Genomic DNA, 12,521 nt, shown 5'->3' with positions numbered 1-12,521 from the left:
TATGATGGCCTCTAAGAATTCTAAGCACCGTGATGTGACCCGACTTGATGTTGAGGAGACCCTAAGGTGCAGATGAGACAGAGGCCCTAAGGCTAGAAGGAGAGAAGGCAGGTAAGGAGGGTCCTGCTGGGCTACAGGAGATGAGCTGAGATCCTGCATTCAAGGGGAAGCAGGGAGAACTTAGGAATGGATGAGATAAGTGAGAGGGATTTTTAGAAGGAAGAATTCTTAGGTTTGGATGTAGAGCAGGTCAAGAGAAGAAGGACTCTAAGAACTCCTCTCAGTTTCTGGATTAGACAAATTGCACAGAAGGTGACAGCATCAAGTGACACAGTGAAGATGAACAGGGCAGTCTGGAGCTTGTGTGAAGGCCTTAGAGGATAGCTGGGTAACAACGCCCATGTAGGCATTTGAATATAGATGGTCTCTGAATTAAAACAGTTTGACTTACAGTTTTTTCTTTTACTTTATGATGGTGGGAAAGTGATATGTATTCATGTATCCAATAGTCACCATACTTCAAATTCTGAATTTTAGTCTTTTCCATGGCTAGTAATATGTAGTATGATACTCTCTCAAGATGCTGGGCCAAGTCATCTAACACAAAGCCTATCTATAATAAAGCATTGAATAGCTCATGTAACTTATTGAACACTGTACTGAAAGTGTTTTGATCATGTTTAAGGTAGGTCCGACTAAGCAATGAAGTTCAGTAAGTTAGGTATATTAAATTTATGTTCAACTTATTATATTTTCAACTTATAATGACTTCATAGGGACATAGCCCAGTCATAAGTCAAGGAGCATCTGTACAAGGCCCTAGAGCTCAAGAGAGATACAGAAGTCATCAGCATTTGGGAGGTGGATGGAAGCATGACTTAGAGTGAAGTTATTCAAAGAAAGTGTGTAGAGTGAAAAAAAAAAAAAAAGCACAAAAAACACTCATTGAGAGGTACAAGCATCCAGTCAGCAGGTGCTTAGAACCTGATGAGCCTTGATTTTTATTCTGGCACCACAATACAGTGTCCAATACACTGTATCCAATGTAATGAACTCTTCAGAGCCTTGGCTTTCATATCCACCAAATAGTGGGAATTATCATTTCCACTATTGAGATACTTCCCATTTGAATGATACAAATCCAATTAGGAGACAGCGTAAAGGACTTAGAACATATGAAGCATTTAATAAATATGAGCTGTGGGCATTACTATCTGTTATAATTATATCAGGTAAAATGATGCCAAACAAACTAACACTTAATAGGAAGAACAGAGTCACCAACGTAAGGAAGAAAAGTATTTCAGAAAAAGAGTGAGTGGTCAACAGTGTGCAATACTGCTAACAAAGCAAGCAACATTTCAGAAATGCTACTCAAGTCTGGTAGCTGAGTTTTTTGATGACTTTGCTAAAAGTAGAGCAGAGGGAGTGGTGAGTACAGAAGCCAGATGGAGTTGGATGGGATGAGAACTCAAGAAAACAAATTTTAAATCAAGCTCAACCTCTCTCTAGCTTTGTGATCTTGGAACAATTACTTAGCCTTACTGTGAGCTGTGGTTTAAATATTTGTCCCTTCCAAAACTCATGTCTAAATGGAATCCCCAATGTGGCAGTATTGACAGGTGGATACTTTATGAGGTGATTGTGTCAGGAAGCCGCTGACGTTACGACTGTATTAATCCATTCATGAGTTAATGGATTAATGCATTAATTAGTGGGTTATCATGGGAGTGGAACGGGTGGTTTTATAAGAAGAGGAAGAGAGACCGGAACTTGCACACTCAGCCGTCTCACCATGTGATGCCCCATGCCGCCTTGGAACTTTGTGGAGAGTCCTCACCAACAAGAAAGCTCTTGCCAGATGTGCCCCTCTGCTTTGGACTTCTTAGCCTCCAGAACTGCAAGAATTAAATTTATTTTCTTTATAAAATGCCCAGTTTTACATATTCTGTTCTAAGCAACAGAAAACAGAATAAAACATTGTGTCTCAATGCCCTCATTATAAAGTGGAAATAATAAAATGCTTATGACAGTATCTGGCCAATGATCTTCCATTGCTTCTTCTCTTTGTTCCAATAGCAAAAATAAAAGAAAATGGAAAAAGAACCAGTCATTGTATTTGATGCTGTTTCAAACACTTCAGCACAAAAGTACATTGATAGTTCAAAAATTAGCTACACTGGAAGAGAACATCAGATGATGAGAATAAAATTTGCATAAGGTATCCAAATAATTATGTCAAAATTAAATCACTCTAGTCAGTTAATGTTTTATTTTTCTCTTTTCTTACATCAGGTTTCCTTACCCAATGGTTACTGTCACCATAATTAAATGTAATTACACAATGACTGGACAAACCCTAAAAATGTATTTTCTTTACATTGGCCATCAGTGAAACTGACTAACATGCTCACAGCCCTAATTCAATTTTAACTCCTTTTGACTTCAAAGGACCCTGTTTTGAGTTTGACAGTAAATTGCTATGTTGCCCTGATGAGGGAGTATTTATAAGGTTTCTGGGCCCTGCTATTAAATGTCCAGTCTGCTATTTTTCTTGCTCAAATGACCTCATTTTCTTAGAGCCAAAAAAGGGCTCAGCAGCCTCCTTTTCCTTCTTAGGCATCCTACTTCTGGGAGCTGAAAGAAAAGGAGTGAGAAGCTACATTCCCCCAAGCCCAGAGCAGAATCTCAGTATATTCATTTCCTGCCCAGCCTCCCTTTGGGGAAAGGAGAGGCTTTTGTTCCTCTACTGGTGAGGACAGAGTTAACACGACCCAGAAGAGACACAGTAAAGTCTTTCCCCTCTTCTTATTCTGGCATGCCTACTCTTCATTTCAATGTCTATTTGCGCAATCATAAATTCTGAACTCAGGAGGATAATCTCAGCCAAAGTCTACATGTGCCGGATACCATAATGTAAACTGCATATGTTGCAAGAAGCTGTTAAATTGAACCAGTGAATGAAATCATGGCCAGCTCAATATTTGGGTCTCTGGATTTCCTCTCCTCTGTAAACCAAGGCCTCTCCTCTCAATTCTAACTTTCTGACATGCCCATAAACAAAGGTATTTTTGGCTACCAGAACCCCTTGAGATATTCAGGAATAGTCTCAATTCCAGAGTTAAAGTTCAGGCTTTGCTCAAGGGTACCAAGGGCCAGTCCTGCAGCTTCTTTTCCTCCTTACAGTCAGCAAACAGTGATGGGCACAAAGAGTACCCAAAAAAGTTTCACTTCTATTCTTCACGGGCCCATCCCCACTGCCTTCCACTGGGAAGTTGACCCAGCAGACTGGGTCAGCAGGGATGAATCCAGTCCACAAAATTAGGTTAGTAGTTGTTTGAGCTTCCATCCAGCTAGGGAGGTAGAAACTTATTTGAGCCATTTTAGCTCTCCTACCTCCCACCTCCCTGGGGTTGCACCCAAGTTTGAGGTGATTAAGGGTTTTATTTCATTTCTATTGCTATAAAGGAATACCTGAGGCTGGTCAATTTATAAAGAAAAGAGGTTTATTTGGCTCACGGTTCTGCAGGCTGTACAAGAAGTAGGCCACCAGCATCTGCTTCTGGTGAGGGACTCAGGCTGTTTGGGGGAATCAAATATACAAACCATAGCATGAAGCAATGCCCAGGTGTGAGAGGCAGACTTCTGGCCCTTGATGTCCTCTACACAGAACAGCACCCACTGAAGCATGCATCTCCCTCCCTGGTCCCTGGCTATTGGTCTATGCAAGGTGATGCTAAGGCATCCGTTCATCTTCATATGGCCCTTTCTGCTCCAGTCCCATTCTCTTAGCTTTATTTAAGCTATGATGTTTGGGATTCCTTTGGCTATTTTCAAGCCCTTCTTCTGGGTTCTAAGAATTTCTGTAAAAATTACCTTTCTGAATTTGTCTGGTCTCCTCAGGCCTCTGCCCAGGAAGCAGGGCCCAGGCACTCCGTGGCCTGCTAGCTTCTATATTCCTGTTACTTCCCCCAGAGAGCCCAGAATCCAGCTCTGAAGCTATTGCAAAATGCCACTCTGTAGTTCAGTAAGAGTTTCACTCAAAACAGAAGGAAAGATTATGTTCCCGGAGGCTAAATGTAAATCTCTCATAGAGCTAGAAGTCTATGATTCTATGATTCACTGTCCTCAGGAATCATATCTCCTCCCACGTTCTCTTTTGCAACACAGAGTCTAAAACTGATTCATTGGTATATTTTTACATATATATTTATAACATATATGTACACATATAACATATATAACTATATATACACACATATATCTCTATATATTTACATAGAGATGTGGATATCTTCAGGCAGAAAGAACTGAGATATGTCTAATGCTCTGGGTACAGGATTTAAATTTTTATTATTTAGGGACAGGCAACCTTGAAAAGTTGCACCCATTGGACATTCCACATAAAAAGGATACAATGGAAATATAATCATAATGATAATTTTAAATATTTCATTCAATATGAAATATAGATCTTCATGTATTAATATTTTATCTGAGAAATGAGTTATCTCAGGTCAGGCAGCCAGTACACATGCACACACACTTAGGGAGAGGGAAGTAGAAAGACTTTTGGGTTCTGAATATGGGGGCTCCATAGGAACAAATACCAGAGTGAAGTTCTATAGCGTGAGACAATTCACAAAGCTCCTCTAGTACTTCTCCATGCACATTTAGCCCCACTCTATCACCAAGAACCCAGAGCTCATATACAAGCTGTATCTATATGTCCCATTAGCACAGTAGCATAAAAAATTTAAATCACCATCATCCTCTTTCCTCTCAGCTCTGCCCATTCAGCTCATTCTCCTTTGGTCAAGTGATTAAGTAGTTATGAGATTAGGATCTCAGTATAACAGGGATAAGAAAATTAAAGGAAGGCAAGTTCATTGCAAAAAATAAAATTATATATATATATAAAACAGAAAAATATACAAAGAAAAATCATTTATCATCTCACAACTCAGAAATCCAGAAATGTTTACTCCTAATATTATAAAGGGTGTTTTTCCAGTTGTGTGTGTGCGTGGGCATTTATTTGTTTTCAAATATACTTAACAAAATTGGAATAAAACGGTTTGGCCTTTTATGCTTTGCATGCTTAGCATTTTGTCGCATGTACTTTGCACTATCTCACTATTCTTCAAGAAATGAATTTTAAAGTATGCTTGGTATATTGTACCTTTATGGAAAATTTTGAACATTCAGGTTATTTGCAAAGTTTGACTATTATAAATAGTACTATAATAATACTCTAATGATCATCTTTGTGCACAGCTTTAATCACCTTCATTTGAGAAATATCTAAACAAAAAAGATTAAATTATTTTAAGTAGTTTGATATATGTTGCCAAATTACCCTCTAAAAACAATTTATTAATATTCTATCATCCAGCCCTCTTACGAACACTGGTTTTATTGTCTTTGACCTTTAAATAAATTAAAATAAATATATCTATATATTTGCATATATCTAAATATATTTTTATATAGGTATCTTCAGGCAGAGATAACTGAGATATGGCTAATGCTCTGAGCATAGGGTTTTCATTTTCATTGTTTAGAGACAGGTAGCCTTGAAATGTTTCACCACTGAACAGTTTACAAAAGAAAAGGAAAATATAATTATAATGATAATTTTAAATATTTCATTCAGTATGAAATATAGATCTTAATATATTAATATTTTATCAATAGGTTTACATTTATTTGATTATTCGTTATGTGTAGTAGGCTATACCTCCAAAAGTATCAGGTCTTAACCCTGAAATATGCAAATGTTACCTTATTTGAAAAATTGATTTTTGCAAATGTGATTAAATTAAGGATCTTGAGATTAGGGGTTATGCTGGATTATCTGGGTGGGTCTTACATGCAATCACAAGTATTCTTAAAAGAGAAAGGAAGCAGAAAATTAGACACACTGAATAGAAAGCAGAGATTGAAGCGATATGACCACAAACTAAGGAATGTCTGTGGCCACTAGAAGCTGCAAAAGGGATTGTTCTCTAGATCCTGCAGAGGAAGCATGGCCTTGTTGTTGACCCAGTGAAACTACTTTCAAACTTCTGAACTATAGAGTGATAAGAAAATAAATGCTTCTTGTTTTAAGCAACCAAGTTTGTGAAATTTGTTATGGCATCTATAGTAAACTAGTACAGGTTTAACTTATCTTCATATATGTATTGACTACTGTTTTTCTTCCTGTGTTTAAAATGCCTATTTGTTATATTTCTTGCTCATTTTTCTCTTATGAAATTTGTTTTTTCTTCTTGATTTTTCAAATACATTAATAGCTTTGCATTTATACATTTATAGCTCTATCTTGGTGGTGTGAATAATCCCCAAATATACAATAATAAATCTTTTAAGTTTGCTTACAGTTTTTGGATGAATATGGGTTTTGAGTTTTTATGTTTTAAAATCTTTCAATATGTTAGTCTATAATTTCTTATTTTGCTTCTATGTGATGTCAGATGGATACCTACCTACGTTTTCTTATAAGTCATTAGTAATTTCATATTTTATGGTTATCTTTTTCTTTCATGTAGAATTTCCTTTGGTGGGTGATGTGAGGAGGTATCATAGCTGTTTTCTTTAATAGCTAGCCAATTGTTACAGAAGCACTTATTCAATAATTATCTCTCTTCATTGATTAAAGTACTATCTTTATCCTTTGATTAATTACACACTATGGTCTGTTTCAGAGTCTTTTTATTCTATTCTATTATCATCCATACTTAATTATAGTAGTTTTATAAAAATTCTTTAAAATCTAGAAATACGTGTCTCCATATGTATTATTCTTTTTTAAATGTTTCAAAAACTTTCCAGATTAACTTTATGATTCCTTTGTAAAGTTAAAGAAATCATTTTAGAATTTGTATTGGAATTGCATTAAACTTATCAACTGATTTCCAAACCTCAGTCACTGGGATTCACTTACACATTTAAAATGTCGGCATTTTTATAAAGGAACATAGGGTGGCTGGATGCTAATAGGGAGGTAGACTCAGACGTAGACAGGGAAAGTTGTTCTAAATGCTAGATTTCATCAGTCATGTCTAGGTAGAATTTTCATTTATTGCTCTTTGTAGTCTATGAACTCTCTCAAAAAACTTCTAGCATTTCTATTGGCTTTACTCTTCTGGGCAATCCTTGCTATGAATATTTTGGATTTCCTAAGTCAGACTTTTTCACAGTTCTCTTACTACTTCAGTTTATGTTTTTCCTTTGAATTCTGGGAGAATTTCTAGGTTTTCCTTCATTTTCACTGATTCAGTTTATCAGCGGTCTCCATTTAGTGGCTCACAGCTACCTTGTGGTTTTAAAGTCTATACTTGCATTTAAAGTCTATATTTGCATTTTTAAAATCTATACTTGCATTTTTTTCATTGGGACTTTTATGATTTCATATTGTTACCTCCCTATGACATTTTAAAAATTCACAAATGAAATACTTGCTTGAGTACTGTAGAATATACACATTTGGAATGTTCAGCAATTTCTCCATTTATTGCAGTAGCTTGAGCCCCATAGAAAGAGTGCTGCTCTAAATCTAAAGAAAGTTTTCTTTTAAAATTGTAGAATATTTTTGTGCTAGTGGTTTTTCTCCATTTGTGCCTCTTTCTTTTTCTTTCTTTCTTTCTCTTTCTTTCTCTTTCTTTCTCTCTTCTCTTCTTTCTTTCTTTCTTTCTTTCTTTCATCTTTCTTTCCTTCTTTCTTTCTTTCTTTCCTTCCTTCCTTCCTTCTTTTTTTTTTGTCTTGCTCTGTCACCCAGGCTGGAGCACAGTGGCGCCATCTCAGCTCACTACAACCTCCCCCTGCCTGGTTCAAACAATTCTCCTGCCTCAGCTTCCTGAGTAGTTGAGATTATAGGCACCCACCATCAAGCCTGGCTAATTTTGTTTTTTCGTATTTTGTATTTTTGTATTTTTAGTAGACGTGGGGTTTCGCCATGCTGGGCATGGATGGTCTCAAACTCCTGACCTCAGGTTATTGGCCTGCCTCAGCATCCCAAAGTGCTGGGATTAAAGTCTTGAGTCACCACACCTGGCCCATTTGTGCATTTTTAAAATGACTTATATATGCTTGTTAAGAGCTGAAAATAATAAAGTATTAAGAACTGACATGGTTTCTCTCCTAGATTTTGTGAGTCCCTACAAGAAAAATATATATATATATCTTTTAAGTTTCAAAAAGAAAAGAGAAAGGTACAGATTTACACTGGTTTTATACTTTACCAGTGCAGAAATTGTTCAGCATTAGGAGAATATGGACATGTCAGGCTGGAAGGTAGTAAGTTCAGAGTGACTTGGTATTTTCACTGATGAACTTCTCTTAGGTAAGGTGAGACAGTCAGAAATTGTTAGGGAGAGCTCTCCACATTCTGTTGTCTATGCCAGGATTATGAATTGCCATCACCCAATTGCTTGATGCAGACTCTCGAAACAGACTGGTACCACAGACAAACCGATGGGACACAAATGTCTTCTCAGGTCATCCCACAGTATGATTAAACAAAAACCTCCACAGCTCAGAGCCTTGGGTGGCTTGGGGGATTGAAGAGATTTGATTGAGTATCTTTGGTTCACTTATCTAGCAAACTTCTCTTTCATATGCAGGAAAATGCATAGGTTGTTGGCCAGATAAGGTAGATTTTGCCCTACATTTTATTAAAATGTTCTCCAAGTTTCTGGAACTTGCCTTGCACCCTTCATTAGTTTCCAGCGCAAAATAAACCCCATTATTACCAATAGGTAATTTTTTGGGGACTCTAGAGGCAAGAAGTTACTGGCTTATGTTTAAGTTCCCATCTTTCTTGAAAGTTTGGAAACACATTTTAGAAACTGGAAAACACTATACAACCTACTTCTGTCAATGTTGACACCATTCTAACTGTCATCTAGGTTTTAAATTGGTATTGTTACTTTTGACTACTCCTCTCTCCCATTCTTAAAGCAGCCCCCAAGTTTTTGAAAATCTACTTGCAGTTCCACCTTTCCTTTTGCTTTCACTGTAACTAACATAGACTAAGTCCCTTCTATTGTGGAACCTCATGTTCCAAGTTATCCCCAGCTCTGCTCCTCATTCCAATCTATCCTACACACCTGTCTTAGTCCACTTTGTGCTGTTGTAACGAATACCACAGACTGAGTAATTTATAATGAATGCCATTATATGAATGGGGATAGGAATGTATACGGCTTGTGGTTCTGAAGGCCAGGAAACCCAAGATCAAATGGCTGCATCTGGTAAGGATCTTCTTGCAGTATCGTAGCAGGAGGCACATCTGGGTGAGAAAGAGCAAGAAGAGGCCAAATTCACTTTTATAACAAATCCACTCTCATGACAATGAACCCACTCCCATGATAACACCATTAACCTATTAATGAAAGCAGAGCCCTCATAGCCTAGTCACCTCTTAAAGGCCCCTCTCAACACAGTTGCATTGGGGATTAAAATTCCAGCTTATGAACTTTGAGGTATCCATTCAAATCATAGCAATGCTCCTGAGGTTAATCTTCTCAAAACATTTCAAACCACCAGTGGCTTCAACTGTCAACTGAATACAATTCAAATGTTTCCAGGTTTCCCACTATTTGGTTTCTTCATGAATAAAAAATCTTATTTCAATCACTCCTTGACACAAATTATTCTCACCTTTAAATACTGTGCCTGGGATAGGCAATGCTTGATTTCAGTCCCAACTACGGTCCATCCTCTGTAGCCTACTTAAAATTCCCCTTTGGGCCCCTGTGTCAGACTGTCAGCGCCAGGAATATATGGTCATGTCCTGTGTATCCTCAGAAATCCTCAGCACCTAACATAGTACCTGGGTCATAGTATTAAACAGATACTTATTGAGTCATACTGACTTCTATCTTTTATAGCTTTTCTAGTCCCACATAATACCATAATCTTTGACATCTGTGATAAATACTCAAGACTTATCCATTGATCCAAGTTCTTGCTTTTTATAATTATTTTTTAAGTTTTTCTTTGGGACATAATGTAGATCAATATTTCATAAATGTTTCATTGATGATGAAAATAAAGAATATTCTCTGTAGGACACAAAAATCAATATATGCACATTTACACATATAGCCGTATTAATTATGTTATTCAGGACTTACATAACTAGTTTAATTTTTTTCTATTTGATCTATAAAAGGTATCGATATGTGTGCGCTACAGTCTTCTATTACCATTGTAATCCTGTCAATTCCTCCGTTTTCTACTATTCTTTTATCTATTCCAATGAAATCTGTGTCTATCAACTTTCAAACAGATAAGCAGAATAACTATAAATTGTAGACAAGGGATTTCTTGTAGCCATTAGACAGTATATAATTGTGGGAGGAACTAGGGAGGAGGGCATATCTGATAAGGTGATTTGGAGGAGCAGAGAAGTCATCAGCAAGCTACTTTGATAAACCTAGTACATCCATCATTAGAGCGAAGCCATGGAGAGGGGAAATACATGGAAGAAATCTACAGATCCACAGCCAAGTATTTAGGTAGGGACCAGCTGGAAAGAAGAATTGAATATAGAGTCGAAACATTCAAAGACAAAGGGAACTCTCTGATGCCTCTAAGTCTGTTACCACCACTAACCACCATAACCTTCTATCTCCCAAATCTCATGCAAGTACTCCTTTACTCATCACCAAATTGGAAGAGGATTCCAGGAAAGATGAACCAACTTGATGACAATAAAATCCCACACAGCTCAGTCTTTGTCAATGAGACATCCATATACACATTTTAAAACTATGTTTAGCTTTTAAATAAAGATAATACAAAAACCATGCTCCACATAGTGTGATGCAAATAGCCTTCACACAACCTAAAGCAACCCTCTTCCCAGAAAGAGGACACCAAGATCCCCAAAGGCCCGTGTCATTTTATCCATTTGGGGCCAATATTTGTAAAATACAAGGTTAAGGATATGTAAGGAGGTAAAAGGTATTAGCACATCTTATGTTAATTGGTATGGAAATTGAAGAGTGAAAAACAGAAATAAAACTATATATCTATGAACTATATATATCTAATGATGTATATCTATCTATATAAATATATTGATATAGTTATGTATATATAGATATATACCTATATATACATCTATAGTTACATATCAAAATAGATAGATATATAACTATATTTATGTGCTTATAATAGATATATATCAAAATTCACTTCTAAGTAAAGAAAAAATTATCTTCTCGATTATGTTATTATTGCTAGTGCTTGTAACTTCTTTCTTTCTCTATCTATTCCATATTCTCTTCCCTTCAGCTGGTCATGATTCCCTAGCTGGACTGAAATCCTTACTTCTGGGGCATCTGTACACTACCAGCCCTATTTATCTTAACTATTTGCCACCATGTTATCTGTCAGTATCAAGTGGTGGTATTTTTGAAAAATCTTATTTTAATACCTTAATCAGTATTTTAGTAAGAATTATTTTAGTAAGAGACTACACAAGAAGCCTTAAGCCAACTACCAGTTTGAGTTAGAATTTATATTAACTGATGTGTAAACAGACATATACTCCCACATAAAGCATTTATTTAATGGTCACTATCTTCCAAGAACTTAAGCTGGACTTGGGAAACACCAAAATGTTCCCCAAGGAACTCAGATTTAGTAGGAGGCATGTGCAGTATAAAGTTGTGATTTCAGTAGAGTGGAATCTATTATACTCTGTGGAAGCTGAAATAATTGGTTTTGCTGGAATACTGAATGGAAACATTACAAATGAACAGACATTTTCCTAGGTCTTGAAGAATGAGGAGTGTCCCAAAGGGATATGTTAGGGAAAAGCAATCAAGGACAAACAGCACCATATGCACAGGCAAGAAGAATAAATATCAAGTTGAAAAATCATGCCTGATGATATAAAAGCAAAAGTATACCAAGCAATAGTTAAGAGACAGAAGGAAGTATAGAAATGGAGGGGTGGGATGTTAATGTTATCATCATTAAAATGGGGAGTCAAGAAAACTAGCCTTTACAGAATATGATATGAACGTTTAAGTATGATGTTTGAAGTTGTACGTGGAGGCAAAAGTGGAAACTTAGAATTCTTACTTAACTATATTAGGAAGAAGTGGGAGAAGGCAGGGGAGGTATGAGCTATGCCAGTCTCCAGAAAGGTGGGGAGACTGCGGACTGCTATAACAATGACAAGGAAAATAAAGACATGGCATATTTAGATATTTGGTAATAGCAAAAAAGAAAAAGAAAAAAGAAATAGTTAAAGTTAGGTTGACCAAAAATGTATTATGCAAACATGACACTTTGGGGAGTAAAAGCAGATGCTATTAAAAATTATCAGGGGAAAAAATAAACAGGCATAAATCTATGCTGAATTGGGCACACTGAGAAGTTTGAGCATTGCCTTAGTCCATTTTATGCTGCTATAACAAAATACCACTGATTGTGTAATTTATAGGAAACAGAAATGTTTTAACTCACAGATCTAGATGTGGGAAGTCCAAGATCAAACCGCT

The sequence above is a fragment of the Rhinopithecus roxellana genome, chromosome 9, assembly GCF_007565055.1.
Source record: "Rhinopithecus roxellana isolate Shanxi Qingling chromosome 9, ASM756505v1, whole genome shotgun sequence".
NCBI lineage: Eukaryota > Metazoa > Chordata > Mammalia > Primates > Cercopithecidae > Rhinopithecus > Rhinopithecus roxellana.
Note: the sequence above shows the minus strand (reverse complement) of the source record.